This window comes from Panthera tigris, chromosome C1, assembly GCF_018350195.1.
Source record: "Panthera tigris isolate Pti1 chromosome C1, P.tigris_Pti1_mat1.1, whole genome shotgun sequence".
In the NCBI taxonomy this organism is placed as follows: Eukaryota; Metazoa; Chordata; class Mammalia; order Carnivora; family Felidae; genus Panthera; species Panthera tigris.
The window spans coordinates 163,763,039-163,781,378 of record NC_056667.1 but is presented as its reverse complement, the minus strand read 5'-3'; the positions used below and the strand labels follow the sequence as shown (position 1 = coordinate 163,781,378).

Genomic DNA, 18,340 nt, shown 5'->3' with positions numbered 1-18,340 from the left:
ATAAACGTAATGGACACCATATGCTAACTAACTTGGATGTAAATTAGACAATAAAAAAATTTTTTAAAAAGGAAAAAAAGAAAAAGGAAACGTAATGGGGACTCAGTCCCTTGTGTATACCTCATGTAGCCATAGCCAGTGACTGAGAATCTTGTGTAATGAGGGTACAATTCAGGAGGTGACCATCCAATGCAACACTACAAGGGACAGGAACATTCAGAGTGTACAGAACAGGTAGAGGAAGGCTAGAAAACTTGGGTGACTGAGAAGAAGAAATGGGTGGGATGGAAATGGAAATAACTCTTGGCCAAGAAAAGGAATTATAAGAAACCCGTATGTATTTTAAAACATGGCCATGAGTCCTTTGATGCCCTTCTTATGAAGACATAGGGGTCTATGCCTCTTCTGTTGAATTGGGACAGGCTTGTGACTGCTTTGGCCAAAAGAATATTATGGAAGTGATGCTATGTCACTTCTGAGGCTAGGTCACAAAAGACATGGAACTTCTACCTCTCACTCTTGAGCCCTGAGACTCTAGGCAAGAAGTCCTATTACCCTGAAGCTGCCATACTGGCAGGGTCATGTTCAGGTGCTCTGGCTGATAGTCCCAGTGTTACAGCCACTTGCCTTCCCCTATAAGGTGCCAGACATGTGATTGAGGCCATCTGTCAGCTGAATGCAGCAGCATGATCACCATCAACATCATGTGGAATAGGTGAATCACCCAGCTGAGCCCAGCCCAAATTCCTGATAGACAAAATCACCAACAACAGATAAGTGGAATCCCTAAGTATGAATTCATAGTTTGTTAACCATTTCTATTCATTGACCTGGCAGAATAATTGCATGTGGAACTTTTGGGCAGATGTCGAACGATAGAGGTCTCCATTGTGAGTGGGATTATGAGATCTCAGAATATATGCAGTTTTATGGAATGACATTGGTTATATGGGAAAGCAATCTGCCTGGAGAAGGAATGGATTGTGAAGATTGTGTCTCAAGTACTGGGCTAGATCTTTGTGGTTTGGATTCTAGTTTTAGGTCTCCTACTGACACACTGCCAGAACTTGGGCAAGTTCTACGGCCTTGTTAATACTTGCTAATAATACCTGCTGTACTTACCACCTAGGGAACGAAACGTGGCCTTGAGAAAAACATGAGCTAGTATGTGTGAAAGTAATTTAAAAAATAGGAAGTGCTACAAAAATGTATTACTTCTTTGTTCATTTGTAGATCTTCACTGATACTGCTGCTCAGCACTTATTACACTGTATTCCCTACTCCTTGTACCTAGAATAGTACAAAGCTCAGAATAAGTGCTTAATGAATATTTGTTGTAAGGCTTCTTAGACTTAATGCTAGATAAGGCAGACTGGAGAAAATTTAGTTGGACACTAGTGCAGATTTTTTTTTTGTAATGTTTGTGGTATAAAAAACATTAGAGATAAACCATTCCCATCCATCTTAATTTTCTAATGCATTCAATAGAATACCATATGTTTGAGCCTGACAAATATTAGTAAAAAGTCAGATGAGATCTGTCATCCAGAGGTTGTAGTAGGTATAATACTTACCAGTTCTGCCTTAAAGTAGAAAGAAGCATGGTAGGAGAGAAGGATAAAAGGAAGACATAAAGAGGTGCATCATCTCAATGGTTAATAAGACAGCATTGTCCAGATGTTTATGGCCTGGAAACCAACCTGCTAGAAGCACTGAGTGTCCTTTACTGACAGGGAAATGCCTGCATGCCCTGAAGGGTTACACAGGAAGTTCCCAGGCTGGTACTGCCCTAGTTCAGTTAAACAATCACTGTGAGCCTCTTCTGTTCCAGACCCTGCTCTGGCTGCTCAGGAGTATAGACATGCCAAAGATGCGATCCCTTCCCGTGGGAGGCTTATAGTCTGATGCGAGGACGCTGTCTTCAAGTTGTTTGCGAACTTAGTCTGTGAAAGTGTTTCAGACGCCCTCCTTCCTCTGCCCAACACTTTCTTCCTTTTAGGATTTGGGAAATCTACTTGTAACAACAGAAAGCCATGGTGAAGTTGCACAGATGTGGAAAGCCCTCCATGTCATTTTATTTCTTTTTTTTTTTAATTTTTTAATGTCTAATTATTTTTATTATTTTTATTATTTTTATTTTAAATATTTTTTTTAATGTTTATTTATTTTTGAGACAGAGAGAGACAGAGCATGAATGGGGGAGGGGCAGAGAGAGAGGGAGACACAGAATCGGAAGCAGGCTCCAGGCTCTGAGCCATCAGCCCAGAGCCCGACGCGGGGCTCGAACCCACGAACCGTGAGATCGTGACCTGAGCTGAAGTCGGACACTCAACCGACTGAGCCACCCAGGCGCCCCAATGTCTATTTATTTTTGAGAGAGAGAGAGAGAGAAAGTGGGAGAGGGGCAGAGAGAGAGGGAGACACAGAAACCAAAGCAGGCTCCAGGCTCTGAGTTTTCAGCACAGAGCCCAATGTGGGGCTTGAACCCACAAACTGTGAGATCATGACCTGAGCTGAAGTCCGGCACTTAACTGACTGAGCCACCCAGGTGCCCCCCATGTCATTTTCTTAATCATTTCTGGCACGCAGTTCTTCCTTTATAAGGTAGAGATCATAGTTTCTTAACTATGTCTGGAGTAATTAAAACAAAACACCCAGAATGCATCTAGAACTCTGCTGACAATGTCAGCCAGGTTAAAAATATCTTTTTCATAATCTCTCTTTTTCTTTCAAAGGTATTAAAGCATTCTGTCTGCCCACACATTCTGTAACTTGTGCAGCCCTTACAGGGATTAGGGATAGATTTCTATGGTTTGACCCTGTTCCTTACCTCTCTGCAGAAATGGGGCCGTGAGTGAGAAGAGTCACTGGTATTGCAAGATGTAGAGAGTATCTAAAGACTTCTCATTTCTGAATAGCTCTACCTCTGATCATGCCTGAAATTCCATTACAAATCTATTTCTTGAAGGTATTTGGTTTTTATACTCCCTATTAAGATGCAAAATTTCTAAGTCCAAAGGAGGCAGTGTAAGTAGTGGAAATGAGAAGAAGCTTTAAGCCATATAGACCTGAGTTTAAATACCAAATCTTCTGCTTTGCTGCCTTGGGAAAGTTATTTAACCTCTCTGAGCTTCAGTTGTTTCATTCATAAAATATCTTGGACGGTTGTTATAAGGCATACAAGTAATGTATGCAAAATGGTAGCCAGTCAATGAATGGTGGTTGTTCATGAGCCATTACATCAGCTAATCGAAACTACCCTAGGGTAGGTGCTCTGGGAGGGAAGAGTCAACCAGAATAGTAAAGAGGGAGAAAAAGGAAGGTAGGAAGGCCTTCAAAATATTTCCTGAATCACAGTTTATTTAGAGCAGGGTATCCATGAATTTAGATGGGGAAAAAAAACCAGAAGTCTTTATTTACACTAAGCTCTAATTGAAATGTAACATTTTCTTTTATTATATATATAGCCAACAAACGCCAGCAATATTGGCAGTATCTGTGAATCATCACCAAATTATATATATATTTTATAACATATTACAGTTGTTGCAGGTATTTCAAAATATCATTTACACTAATTACTACTTTATATATTTTTAAGTGTTTATTTATTTATTTTTAGAAAGAGAGAGAGAGAGAGTGAGCAGGGGAGGGGCAGAGAGAGAGGGGGGGAGAAAGAATCCCAAGCAGGCTCCACTCTATCAGTGCAGAGCTCGACACAGGGCTCAATCCCATGAACTGCAAGATCATGACCTGAGCCGAAATCAAGAGCCTGATGCTTGGCTGACTGATCCATCCATGCACCCCATGACTACTTTAAAATTATGATAGATATTATTCCAGGATAATATGCTGATCCTGCTATTTAATACATTAATTAAAAAGCACATATATTACTATGTCACAAAATTGCATTTAAAAATATTTTGATAACAGTCTTTTAAGATATTTATCTGCTTTTGCAATGTTACTCATTTGTTTTATGTATTCTGAGAAGAGGTCTATGTAATCACCTCCCAAAGAATTGAAATGGGGATCCTAAAGAGATATTTGCACTCCCATGTTAATTGCAGTACTATACACAATAGCCAAGATATGGAAATAACCAAAATGTCTATTGGTGGATGAATGGATAAAGAAAATGTGGTATATTTATGCAACAGAATATTATTCAGCCTTAAAAAAGAAGAAAATCCTGCCATTTGAATTGAATGGATGGGTGGATTGGGAGGGCATTATGCTAAGTGAAATAAGCCAGAAACAGAAAGACAAATACTATATGATCTCACATGAGGAATATGAAATAGGGTTACAGAAGCAGAGGGTAGAATGCTGGGTAACAGAGGCTGGCAGTGGAGGAGACGGAAATGGGAGATGGTGGTCAAAAGGCACAAAGTTTTGGTTATGCAAGATGAAGAAGTCCTTGAGATCTACTGCACAGCATAATGCCTATAGCTAACAGTCCTGTACATACATCATACATCAAAATTCACTAAGAGGGTAGACCTTATGTTACATGTTCTTTTTAAGTGTATAATGCAATACAAATGTTCTTTTTAAGTGTATTGTACATGTAAACAATTTTGTTAAAAGGTACATCTCATGTTAAGTGTTCCCACAATGAACAAAAAAGTATACAGCCACACTGGGGGGAAAAAAAAAAAAAGAAGGATTCACCAGATGACCAAAGGGGCATGGGATGAAAATTTTTTAAATTTTGTCTAGAGCAAAAGCCAACTGGCTAGTGTAGCTAATCAGAGCCATCAGGAGTTTATCTCCTTTTCTGAGGTTTGTTGATAACAATAGACATTCTCATCATTCCAGCCTTCCATAAACAAAGCAAAGGGAATCGGAGATATCTCTACCTCTGCTTCTACATGTATCTATCTTTATCTATACATCTAAGTACTTTTTTCTTATCTTTACATCCAACAGTGGTCACTGTGGACAAAAAAAAAAAAAAAAGAGAAATGTGTCACTGGAATGCATTACAAACAAAGTTAAAAAGAAAGGTTGCATTCTGGAAAACAGTGAGGAACTTCCTCAAAAACCTAAAAATAGTAGTACCATGTGATCCAGTAATTCCACTTCTGGGGGTTTCCTCGAAGAAACTGAAAGCACTATTTGAAAAGACATATGCACCCCTGTGTTCATTGCAGCATTATTCATGATAGTCAAGATATGAAAGCAACCTAGATGTCCATTGATGAATGACTGGATAAAGATGTGGTGTATTTACATGATGGAATATTACATAGCCATTAAAAATAAGAAAATCTTGCAATTTAGGATAACGTGAACGGACCTAGAGGGTGCTATGTTAAGTGAAATAAGTCAGACGAAGACAAATACTGCATGATTTCACTTATATGTGGAATCTAAAAAACAAAGCAAACAAACAAATAACAAAAACCAGAAACAGACTCATAAATACAGAGAATAAATGGGTGGTTTCCAGAGGGGGAGGGGATGAGGGAATGGGAAAATAGGTGAAGGGGATTAAGAGGTACAAACTTCCAGTTATAAAATAAATAAGTCATGGGGATGACAAGTACAACATAAGAAATATAGTGAATGATATTGTAAGAATTTTGTATGGCCACAAATGGTGACTAGACTATGGCTATCATTTTGTAATGTCTGTAAATGTTGAACCACTATGTTGTATGCCTAAAACTAATATTAAATGTCAACTGTAATAAAATTAAAAAAAAAGAGACTAAAAAGAAAAGTTGCTACTTTGTTTGGCCTTGAATATCATATCTATCTCTTTTGAGTGGGAAGGAAATATTAAATTAGTCCAACGGGGAGATGGGGAACAGAATGAGTTCATTATATTTTTATGAAACAGTTGAGATATCCAGTCTGTTCTTCCTGGTCCCCTCATCTGTAAGATGGTCGAATTATTTAGGAAATATTTTGGGGACTTTATGCCCGGCTCCCACAGTTTCTCCCTCTTCTTTTCTGTTTTTTTCAGGTGTGTTTTAATTTGTGGGGGCTGAAAAGGATACTGAACACTAGTGACCAAGGACTCTCAAATGCTATGACTGAGAAGGCAGTAAAGTAAGGTAGGGAGAGTGAGGTATGGAACTGGGTGCAGAGAGAGGGGGAAAGAGAAGATACCAAGAAAATTCACGAGCACTCTGACCTGGAAAGAACCAGCTTGACTAGTGGCATCAGTCTTGTTTTTTGCTCATATACTCCATGAAAGAATTCTGCAAGGTTCTTTTTGAGTTGACATCTAAAATTTTTTATCATAAATTTAAGTAGTTGGAAAGTACATATTAGATAATGTCCTGAATATCATATCTGTGATTAAAATATATTTTCATCAAAACTTTGGAGCTGCAGATTTAGCTCATTAACTTTATGGAGAGTGTCCATCACATAAATTAATTGGCAAAGCTAGTCCTTATTGTCAAACTGTTCTGCCAAATTGGACTTGCTTTATGTCAGAAAAAAAATCTCACTTCATTTTTTAATTCAGAGAAGGGTGTTAGCATGCAACCCTTTGAAATCTTGCTCCTGAATTCTGACTCTTAAGAAGTGAAGGAAGAGCATCTCACACTCATTACATGCCAAATAAACTATAGAACATATAAAGTTAAAAAAAAAAAAGAGTGGAGGAAGAAAAGAAGGAAGTGAGGGGAAGGAAGAAGGAACAAAAGAGGCTCACAATGAGTTTTTCTCCTGCTTTCAATATGTTTCTGAATCTTTCTTGCCTTTCTCTCAAAGGACTCTCCCTCAGAAGGAAGCCATGGATGTTCTGACACCCCAGGACAACGCACCTGAGTAGGACCGTGGTGGGCGAAGGGTATGCTTTCCTTGCAAAGTAGAAAGAGAACTACTGGAGGAAAAAAGTCCTTGTGGCATGATCTTAGACAAATTAATTTCAGAAAAGAGGACTGAAGATTTACCAGTTGATTCCCCAAAGTTATCGCTTCCCTTGGAAAGTCTTCATGCACCAGGGCAAGTGTACCTGTACCTCAACTTAAACACCCCTGAACTAGTTCAGCTCCATCACACTTATTGCAATTTGCCCCCAGTTCGTCTTGATATTAATGGTGGAGACCAGAACAATCTACTGATCCTGAACTCTTTCCATCACTACATCTGCCACTGCCCCAGCGTGCCTATCAGAATCGATATGGGTGGGTTCAAGCACTGTCGTCCCCTCCAATTAACCAAAGTTAGTGAATGATGATGATGATGATGATGATGATGTTGATGGTGATGATTTTTCTCTGTAAACTCCACATGGTAAACCAGCCTTTTTGGTTTCACAAAACATGAATGCCCTGACTCTTTCTTTCTTTCTTAAAAAAAACAACAAAACACTGCCTTTGTTCTTGTGATCCCGCTGAGAAGGAGGGGGAACTTGACTTCCCATTTCCACGCAGTCCTTGTCATTGAGCAGCAGTGGGGAGTAACACCCCTTCGAAACACAGGAGTCGTTTATGTTTGGCACGCTCAGAGGGAGAAAAGCTGAACAGATAGATCTCTTCCTTCAAGCCGTGCCTCTACACCCCACTGGAGTGGGAAGGGGAGGTCCCATCAGTGTGGTTGTTGGGCCAATTGCATTTTCCCCCATAGGCATGAATTTGCATGGAAATTGCTGCTTTGTGTTGGCAGGACTCTTCTAAACATTTCACCCAAAGAATTATACCCACCATGGGAGTTTGCCCTCTGGGTTGTATCTCTGTTGGACCAGGAAAGTGAAATTCCTCCACAAGAAAGGGCTTGCCTCAGGAATTAGCAGCAGAACACTCCAGCAGATTTCATCTGTCTACTGCGTTGTCTGTGTCCGCGGCCTGAATGCTGGGGTGGTGTAGGGGTCGTGGGGCTGAAAGGTGGGTTAGGGTTTTGATCTTGCCTTAGGGACTGGAAGAAGTATTAAAGTATTTCCCCAAATTGTCCCCAACGGGCAGGCAAAGGTCCAGAATATGCTCCAGAGTTGCTGGAGGAGTGAAGTGGGAGGACAGTAGGAAAGAAATCCAGTCAAAATTGTGCAGTGGCCGCCCAGTCTCTCTTCTCAGGTTCCTCGTCCCTTCCTTGTGGGGACTCCCGCTGACTTCATGGCCCCTATCTTTCCTCACTGGCCTCTTGCTTTTTCAGGAAAATTCCTGACACCTGGTATCTACCCCTCAGGATGGACTGATGTTTGCTGATGCTTTTCCCTGGGGAACAGTCTCCCGCACTTCCATGGTGGAATGAAAAACTTGGCCTGAGGTTTTAGCCATCGTGAACAGGTAGGGAAGTTTTTCATTTTAATTGTATTTTTTTTTTTTTTTTTTTTTTTTTTTTACTAAATCTTCAGCATATAGGTGATCACCTACTCTCTCTTGATGCAAGATTGGCCCTGTTTTTGACATCTTCTTTCTGTGAAATGGCCAGAACTCAGGACGAATCCAGGAAATGTGGGATGAAAACACCTCTCAGTGTTGGCATAGAGTTGCATTGCTGAGGTGCTAGGTAAATATCTGCAGAATTACCCCCTCAGAGAGCTTCCAGTCACAGTCATGGTTCCTCAGACAGGTTAGAACCCCCAGAAAGTCCAAAGGGCCTTCTGGAACCGCTGTCAGCTGACTCCAAAGAGAGAGGACTGGAATGTTAGCATGTTTACGTTTGTGGAGAGGAACTAGGGGGCCTCTGGGAAGTGGTTGAACAGGAGAAGCTGAAGCGACCCTTTCACCTCAAGAATTTAAAGAGAAAAAGACCACATATGTATGAGGCAATATCAAATAGGAATAAAAAATAAATTCAAGTATGAACCTTTGAAATATTAATACATCTAAAGTGGCTTCAGGAGACAGAGGAGTCTACTAGGTGGTTTTTAATGCCAGGTTTAAAAATTTTTACTCATTTTGATTTTCCATAAATTGCTGTGTTTGATCCGGGGGGTTGGGTCTTTTTATATAATCATGAAGTGGAATTTTGCTAAAAGGACAGCATTAGCGAAGGGAGCAAGGGTTTGGATGGAAGGATTAGGATGATGTGAGCCAGCACAGAGGAGGAGAAGGCAGAGAAAAAGCAGTAAGAGCATGTAAAGAAAGAAGAAGCTGACCTTGATTTTTGGGCACCACGCAGGGGTTGCAAACTGTCAGTCTTTAGGTCACACCTGCGTGTCAAGGGCACATGTAGTTTAAAAATAGGTAAAGATTGCCAATAACATTTCAAAACTGGCAGACTTCACATGAAAATCTGGGTTTCTGAGTTCTCTGGGAAAATCAGAGGAGCTGGCAACACAGACCACAATCCTATATGGTAATAAGTGGGGTAAACTGAGAAGTGGCTGGCTCTTTCTGCTGGGAAGGAACGCTACAGTTTGCAGGTGTACTCCTGATTGTCACACTCCAGATCACCTCACTCATTTACATCACCTGCTCTGCCTGTGTGGCACTTAGTTTGTAAGCTCTGGACTCAGACTGTCTTGGCTGGGGGAAGAGAGACTGGGCATTGCCTGGCTTCCTGAGGGAATTGCTGGTCTCTGCTGATGTTCCTGTTGACTCCTCTGGTCAAAGTCATCAATGTAAAGGACATCGACACTGGCTGCTCTGCCTTGCTTTCATCACGACCTGCCAGGCCAGGCTACCTTTTTCAAGCATAGCTCTGTAATACAGAACCTTGGGCTGGAGTCTCTGGTAGGCTGAGCCTTTAAATGAGGGAGGGTGTGGGCATGGGCTGTGTTGCTATACAGTATGTAAACCAATTTTGGAGTCAGCCTCTAGGGCACTGGGTGGCCTGAGTCAACAGCTGTTATTATAACTCCCCAAGTACCTCCCTCTGCTCGACACCCCTCGCCACCTTCTTTACATCTTCTATACTCCTGTGGTGTTGCTTTTCTTTCCATGTTTAGTCCATTAAATTATCATAATTAGGGACAAACTAATAAAATGCTAATGGGTACAGAAAAATAAGCAAATGGTACGTAACATCAGAGTAAGCAGTGAATAGTAATAGAGTATAATGTCAGGGGTACTCTCTGCATTGACTGGAGAGGAAAGGCAGGAAAGATGTTCTGTTGAGCATTAAAGGGATGGAGTTGTAGTCATTTAGAAAAACGTCTTCAAAAAAGAGGTCATAGTACAGTTGAGTTGGTCAAGGGCTGCTGCTGATGTCTATGGATCTGAGAAGGCAAAGAGTGTGCATCACAGTGGGGTGTTAGAAAGCTAGGAAGACGTGTCATGACATCTTGGAGGGCCCATGTGGACAGCAGTCATGAGCTCTGTTGGACACGCTTAAGATCAGAAACTGGAGGGGCATCTGGGTGGCTCAGTTAGTTAAGCATCCAACTCTTGATTTCTGCTCAGATCATGATCTCATGGTCCAGGTTCATGAATTCGAGCCCCATGTTGGGCTCTACGCTGACAGTGCTGAGCCTGCTTGAGATTCTTTCTCTCCTTGTCTCTCTGCCCCTTCCCCCACCTCAAAATAAATAAATAAACTTTTAAAAAAAGATCAGAAACTGGAAATGGCGCTTTAGGGAAAGGACTTTTCCAACTTAAATACAAATACTAAATTAATAATTTTTATAATAATTAATGTACCAATGAGGCTGTGAGATGAATAATTTTTCTGAACTTTAAATAGTTCCAGAAGTGCTGTGAAAGGCAAATATGTAAATTATGTAGTATTCCAAGAGAATAATGCATCTGAGAAATGCGTCTGAGAATACACAGATATGAATGAGGTGAAAAATCAGACCCACATGCCTTGTTTACTGAGACATTTTATTTTCACATTCATGATGCTATGAATTCCATTATTTGGAATTGTTCTTTATCTGTTTACTGAGGTAGAGTTGACACAAATGTTACATTAGTTTCAGGACATTATTATTGTTTTAAATGAATATATTCCTGTTCCTCTGCATAGTAAGACGCATTGGTCCTCCCTTACAGCAGAGGCTCATAATGGGTCAGGAGGCATTTCAGGAACTAAGATTACCCTGTCCGGGACACCCGAATTCAAATCCTGTCTTTACAATTTACTAGCTGTTAATCTTGGGGGATATTTATCTAAACACTCTAACCTAATTTCTCAAATGAAGATAACAATACATAGTACTTTGGGCTGCTGTGGAGGTTAAAGATAAATGTATAAACCACACAGTTTAATGTATGGGACCTAGTTAGTCTCAATAAATACTGACTTTTTATTATAATGGTAACAATTTGTGTTGCTATTCCAGAAACTGCTTTTGGAGGGTCCCAGATTCTCTTATGAGCCTATCAAGCTGTGTAGCATGAGACGAAGTGAGACTATGAGCACAGATGTGATTGTTGCCACCAATTTAATATCTTTTGACATCATGTCACCTTTGCAAAGCATTCATGACACTTATGTTTACTGAAGAACCCTAGTGGGTAAAGGTAGTGAAGGGAAAAGCAGAGATGGATATTTAGCACCAGGACTGCGATATCAAACAAGAGAGAAGACAGAGGCCCTTTGCAGCTCTCTAGGTGTACCTGGTAGAGAAGGAAGGCAGGAGAGAGCTGAGGTGCTGGGGGCTCCATGGTGGGACCCTGCTGATTGTGCTGGGGGAGTGGCAGCCTTGAATCCCTTACTGTGGTCTGAACTTCTACAGCCTAGAAGCTAAATAAGCCTAATTAAGCAAGCAGGCAAGCAACTTTTGCAACTGGGGGAGCTGGAAGGGAACCCATTGGCTGGGGGAGCTTTAAAAGAAAGAGACCAGGGAAGTGGCAGTAGCCTTGGCCGTGGCCAGCACTAGCTGTTTACATGTTCTCTTCTCCAGCATCAGTGGTGACTAGGGAAGGGCAGCAGGAGGAAACAGTCTACAGTAATGACACCTGCTGGAGTCAGTGGCACCTGACCCCCCCCAGTGAGAACGGCTCCAGCCCAGGGGGAGGGAGGTGCCGAGGTGTGCTCTGTGCTGGTGAAGGAGACTTCCCCAGGCTCCTTTGAACAGAAATTTCTTCTAATGGTAGTAGATTTTCTTCTAACCAAATTTCTTTGTGATTCATGTGGCCAATATGCTGCAAGTGGGGGAGTTGGTGCAGCTTATTGGGCAGTCTAAATTTCCTCAGCTTTCTGAATGGTGCTTAAAACGTGAAAATGCTGACCTGACCCGCTAAAAGAATCAAGTACAAGTATTAGAATGGACATACTTTTGAGATTTGTCGGGTACTGAGAGCTGTATTGGCTGGTCACCCCTCTCCTACTTTCCCTGCCTCCGTCTCCTCTGCTTCACTATAAATGCGGTGATGATTCCCACTTGTGACTTCAGACCAGCTCCAGTACCTGGTCCAACTGGAAGGTGGGGGAGGGGAAAGAATATAATCTAGATTATTAAGAAACTCCCTCCCACCGGAAGCAGGTGTATCTCCACGGACTCACATTGAGGGGTGCAAAGTGTGACTTCTGGGCTTCTGTGTCCTTCTCTCCCAGGGTGTGCTTGTATGTTCTCAGTTTGTCCCAGCAAATTCATTCGCCACACGTGTGCATCCTGAGCTGTGCTCTGAGGGCTGTCTAGTGTATCCCCTCCCATCCCCTCTGCTGCATCTGGCCACGGAACAGAAGACAAGGATGTGTCTGTGTGCGCCTGGGCTCACTCCCTGCCCGGCCTGCGTTGGCAGTGGCTCTGCTCCTCCTTCAGGGGGCGCACCTTCTGTTTGGTGGCCCTCTCTTATAGCCACCCCGACAGCTCTCTATGTCAAAACCCCCTGAGAGACAATTCCCACAGGCTCCTTGCCCTTGACCCAGCAGGCCCAGTGTTAACTCCTCCCTCAGCCTCACTTGGCAGCACAGTGGGTCCCCGGTCAGGTTTCTTTAACCCCGTCCCCTCCGTTGAAAATAGTCTCTTCATGAAACTCTCCATTTCCCTTTCTTGCGTGCATCTCTTTTCTTCCAGGACCACGACTATCCATCACCTGAGCCCTGGGAGCCCTAGGTGTGGTTCCCCTAGCCACAGGGTTATCTGCCTCCACCGTCTCTGTCAGTCCAGGGGCTAGCTACCTAGTTGCTCTTCTGTAAACCAAAGACTGCTTGCCTGACCTGTGTGCAGTCCCTCCCCCAGGGTGTTGGCTGCTTGTGCAGAACTGTACAGACAGATCTCCTACAGCTGCCGCTGAAGCCCTCAGACCCCTAACACTCTATTGCCATCTGCTTCTCTAGAGGTTCCCTGCCCTGCAGATCAGATCAGACAGCCTCACACCCATCTCAGTGCCCTCATCATAAGGGCTGAGACCACTGCACCCGCTCCTCCGTTGCATGCCTCCCCCCCCTCCCCCAGCCTAGTCTAGCCCCCAGTCTGTCTTCTTCCATCCGACTATTTCTCCTGCCCCCTGCCCTCCCTTGTCTTAGTGAACCTGTGTCACCAATGGCATGAACCCTTCTCCCCTGAGCTGTGAAGGAGAGCTGTCTTCCAGAGGCTTCCCACTGAAATAACACAGGCAGAGTAAGAGCTTTGCTGCTGCAAAAAGTGACCTCTGAAACTGCCCTTGAATTTGGAATGAAGATTTAAGAGGCAGAGTTGAAGAGTTAAACTGTCTTTCTCAAAAATCTGAAGCATTTTCCAGGGAGAATACGCATATCATATTTTACATCACCTTGATTTGGTATAATAGTATGTGTTTCTGAAAATATTTTCCTGAAGTTTATAGGATGAAATAAAAATGTATAATGAATATAAAAGTATAAATGTGTACATATAGTAGTCTTTTAGAGTATACTGTTAATGTATATTTTCTCCTTATCCAAGTATGATTGTATGATTATGTGCTTTTAGTCAATGAAAGCTATCAGGGCAAACTATACTGTACCTTCTCAGCTAAGGAGCATTAGCTCACCACACTGCATCTGTGGTCAGCAAGGAACCCTCCACCTCCCTAACTTGAGTGGAGGGTATTCAGCAATGCCTGTGTTTACTTTGTGCCACTTAATCTAAAGAATATGTTTAATCTCTAATTGATGATATAAAGCCACCAAGGGATAGTTCTGGACTTGCTGCAAAGAAACACAACATCCTGGGTGTTTGTGATTGGAGGAAATGTCAAGTAAGTGGTTGGGAATGAACAGTCAGTTAGGGATGGGTGAGAGGCCTTTGCCATCTTGAGGAAACTCAAAAACATTCCTGTAGCCTGGGAGGGTCATCCAAAAATGATAGCCATGGTAGCTGGAAGAAACAAGGTAAGAGACTTCTCATGACTTGAAGGGGGTTGAAGAGAACGAAGGGAGGGTCTGTCTGTGGATGGTGACATTGGTATGTTATTTCTTATTCTATAAAGAGACTATGCTCTAAGCACCAGGTCCAGCGACTCTGCCTGTTTCCAGCATGGTACCCAACCTCTGTGCTAAAAAGACTCTAGGAACCATTTCTTTTCTGCTCTTTGTAACAGTTACCCTGAATATATTCTGGTAAATGAAACAAAGGGAAGAAATGGACTTTCTATCTAGAGCTAGCTACAGCTATGCAAAAGAGGCCAAACAATGCTAGCTACAGCTTTGCAAAAGAGGCCAAAATAAGCAGCTGTCATGCATTTATCAAATTCAGGACTCTCTCAAGTATTAAATCAATCCCATCAAAACAGTTTTATTGCTGATGGATGAATGGATTGAAGTAGATGTATAGCTTTAAAAGGGCTTGCCATTTGGAGTAGGAAACTTGCTGTGAGGCCCAGTGGCTTGGTGCCACTCTCTCAGAGCCCAACAGTATTTACTGAGTAGGTTCCAATTCTGTTGCTCCTGGGCTTACTTTTCTGAATTGTGCTATTTTAAGAGTATTCTATTTTCCAAGGACTTCAGATCAAATTCAGAACATTTCCGTAATTCTGGTGCATTGTAAATAGCCACGGTCATTCACTCAAAATCATTTCATGTCTAGGCCAGTGCTTACCCCAGGTTAGTTTTTTGGTGACTATAGCAGAAGGAATAGTATCTGGGTCTAATTGTATCATAAATTATTTTACTGTTTCTCTAATTAGCAATTTGACTCTGTAAACATGGTGACACAGTGGAGTCTCTCATTGTAATTATTGGTGAAATTAAAAAAAAATTTTAGTGTTTATTTATTTTTGAGAGAGAGAGAGAAAGGCAGAGAGAGAAGGAGACACAGAATCCAAAGCAGGCTTCAGGCTCTGAGCTTCCAGCACAGAGCCCAACGCGGGGCTCAAACTCACGAACCGTGAGACCATGACCTGAGCCGAGGTCAGACGATTAACTGACTGAGCTACCCAGGTGCCCCTATTGCTGAAATTTAAATGGAAGGCCCTGTTTTATGTATAAAGACAAGCAAAGCGTAAGTTGTGTTTCTTTCCCGGAAACAATGATGAGTTTACATTGATGTACTTATTTTCTTTCACCTGTCTTCATGCTGTGTAGTAAGTGGCTGGGGTTTGTGAATTCATCTGGGACACAGTGGCTCAACTAAGTCTAGCAGCTTCAAAGAGCCAGGCTCTGTTCCCTTGATTTCTTGGGTCTCTAGGAGTGTTTGTATTTCCAAGGGACCGGCAAACTGAGTAGTGAACAACAAGTGGGCAACAAGAAACCAACTGTCACCTGTATGGTCATCTGTATGGAACAGCTTCTCGTTAGACCACTACACCTTCAGTATCTTTAAAAGGACATTCAAAGGACTTTTCTGAGGAACTTTAATGTGGGAATTAATTTGTGAGAATGAGCAGAATTCCCCAGTATGAGAAGAATTCTCATAGCACATTTGTTCATTACGGAAGTGTTTCTTTTATTAGCTCAAAGAAACCAAAAGATTTGACCTCCCTACACTTGCTAATCACAGAAGCATGTTATTCAGAGTTGAGAATACTACAAAGTACTTGTCAGCTCCCTGAAGATAGGTAGAAGTGAGTGAATTTAAACAGAACAAGACAAGGGAAAGGGCTTTCTCATTGGAGAAATTGGTGGACGTTGAAATGAGCTACTTTTAGAAGACTATGGAATTTTTTTGGTTTAAAGACCTTTAAAATTAGGCATAGATCCCTATTGGTCTGTAGTTTATTTGATTTATAGACATAAAGGAATGGACTAGAGCAGTGCTTTTTTTTAAAGTTTGTTTGTTTATTTTTAGAGAGAGAGTGTGAGCAGGGCAGGGGCAGAGAGAGAGACGGAAAGAGAGAATCCCAAGAAGGCTCCGCACTGTCAGCGCAGAGCGACACAGAGCTCCATCCGACAACCCACAAGATCATGACCTGAGCCAGAATCAAGAGTCAGATGCTTAACCAGCTGAGCCACCCAGGTGCCCCTAGAGCAGTACTTTTCAACTTGTGCTCAGTGAAAGGTTTCTCAGGGTTGGGTGGGAGAAGGTCAAGTGGAGGCTGGGATGAGCTGGTCAGACACAGGCACATGCCTCTTCTGTGAGGCATGTGCTACTAAACCCAGAAGAGATACAATCTTCATCTAGTTATTTAGTTCCAAACTTTAAAGTCAGGCAAGGGATGATCAGGAAGCAAATATTAATGGCTATAAAGCATTGAAAATTCACTTTGGAATGAGAGCATTTCTTCTTTAAATATTGTGGCTAGGAGAACTCTCACCGAGTTTTAGTGTATGTACATTAGAGATCTCATACAAAGAGGTCACTGTGTGTGGCTTATAGTAGGAACTAAATAAATGTTGAATGAATGGGTGCAGAGGAAAGGAAGTTTGGCAAAACACATTTAGCTTATTTATTACTTGAATATTATTGGTAGAAGAAACATTGAACATATTTGTTGTGTAGAAAAGGGGTCAACATATCTTTTGTTCTGTAAGTATTCAGTTTTGTGGGTCACTTTATCAATGTTACAACTACTCATTTCTGCCACTGTAGCATGAAAACAGCTACAGCTACAGGTAATATGTAACTGAATGGACATGACCGTGTTCCAATAAAACATTATTTGGAAAAATGAGCATCATGTCAGATTTGGTGGGGGCCGTAGTTTGGTGATCACTAGTGTGGAGCACAGATATGATCAAACCTCTCAGCTTCAAGGTATTTTGTGGGTAATGAATAAAAATATTAGGTGTTAGGGGTGCCTCATTGGTTCAGTCAGTTAAGCGTCCAACTCTTGATTTTGGCTCAGGTCATGATCTCACAGTTAGACAGAGCCCTGAGTTGGACTCTGTGCTGATAGCATGGAGCCTGCTTGAGATTCTCTCTCTTACTTTCTCTGCCTCTCCCTGATTGTGTGTGTGTGTGTGTGTGTGTGTGTGTGTGTGTGTTTGTGTGTGTTTGTGTGTGTGCACGCACACATGCACTGGCTCTCTCTCTCTTTCAAAATAAGTAAATAAACTTAAAAAAAGAATATTAGGTGTGAGTATCATCAATAATAGTGGCTTATTGTTTGAATCAACATTTTGTGTAAATTTCTATTTCAGGATAGCCGAATAGAAAGCAACTGCATGTATATGTGGACAAATGTTCATTTCATTTTGCTATCATTCAGCAAACTATTTCTTTCTCCTATTTAAGCTCCTGTAAGGTGCCTCTAATAATAGAATATTAGAAAAAATATGTATTTAACAGAATAAAAAGTCTTATTTATGAAAAGCTTTGTGTGCCATAGATGCAGAATTTTTAACCTATGGAATTGATTCCTTTTCTTTCTTTAAACAAAATTTTTTAAGCTTATTTATTTTGAAAGAGAGAGCACAAGTGGGGTGGGGCAGAGAGAGAGGAAGAGAGAATCCCAAGCAGGCCTTGCACCATCAGTGCAGAGCCTGACACTGGGCTTGAACTCATGAACTGTGAGATCATGACCTGAGTGAAAACCAAGAACCAGATGGTTAACTGACTGAGCCACCCAGGCACCCCTAATTCCCTTTCCTTAACACTGATAAAACCTTTCTTTAGGAAGGACCCAGTAGTAATGGAACCAGATAAAGTCAGTGTATTAATGGTAGGCAATCCAACATGACCAAATGCAAGATGTTGAACACAGCAGAAACAAAAATGGCTGACTCATAAATCGGCATGAATTTTGTAAATGTCTCATGTACTACAAAGCGACTCTCTTTATGGAAACCCTGACATATTTATTCTCGTCCTCTCTCTGTCTCTATCTCTGTCTGTCTTTTCACACACACACACACACACACACACACAGAATTTTGTATAATTACTGGCACTTTTAAAATATTTTATTATTATGGCATCTCAATACTTATATTGATTACAATAATTGCATTAGTTCAAATCATTTCAAATTTGAACTACTTTATAAGAAGATTAGGACATTAATTGTTTTGAAATTAGAACAGTAAAAGGAAGCAATCTTTATGCAGGGTGGATTTACGATATAATACTAATTATCTCATTAACCTTACCTGTAGAACCATTAACATGGTCAAAAAAAATCCAGGAAAGTATAATATTTCAGTGCAC

General features: G+C 41.5%; 1 long non-coding RNA gene across 7 annotated transcripts in view; it reads left to right on the top strand.

The window, feature by feature from the left end:
- The first annotated feature begins 533 nt into the window (after positions 1-533).
- Positions 534-18,340, top strand: part of LOC107180494 — a 67,122-nt gene continuing 49,315 nt past the window's right edge. For 5 of the 7 annotated variants that reach the window (XR_006220804.1, XR_006220806.1, XR_006220807.1 and 2 more), the window contains exons 1-5: positions 534-790; positions 2,841-2,968; positions 5,978-6,068; positions 6,736-6,814; positions 8,116-8,249. This is a non-coding gene — a long non-coding RNA (uncharacterized LOC107180494). The remainder of the gene's footprint in view (positions 791-2,840; positions 2,969-5,977; positions 6,069-6,735; positions 6,815-8,115; positions 8,250-18,340) is intronic. The other 2 variants (XR_006220803.1, XR_006220805.1) reach the window with 2 other exon arrangements.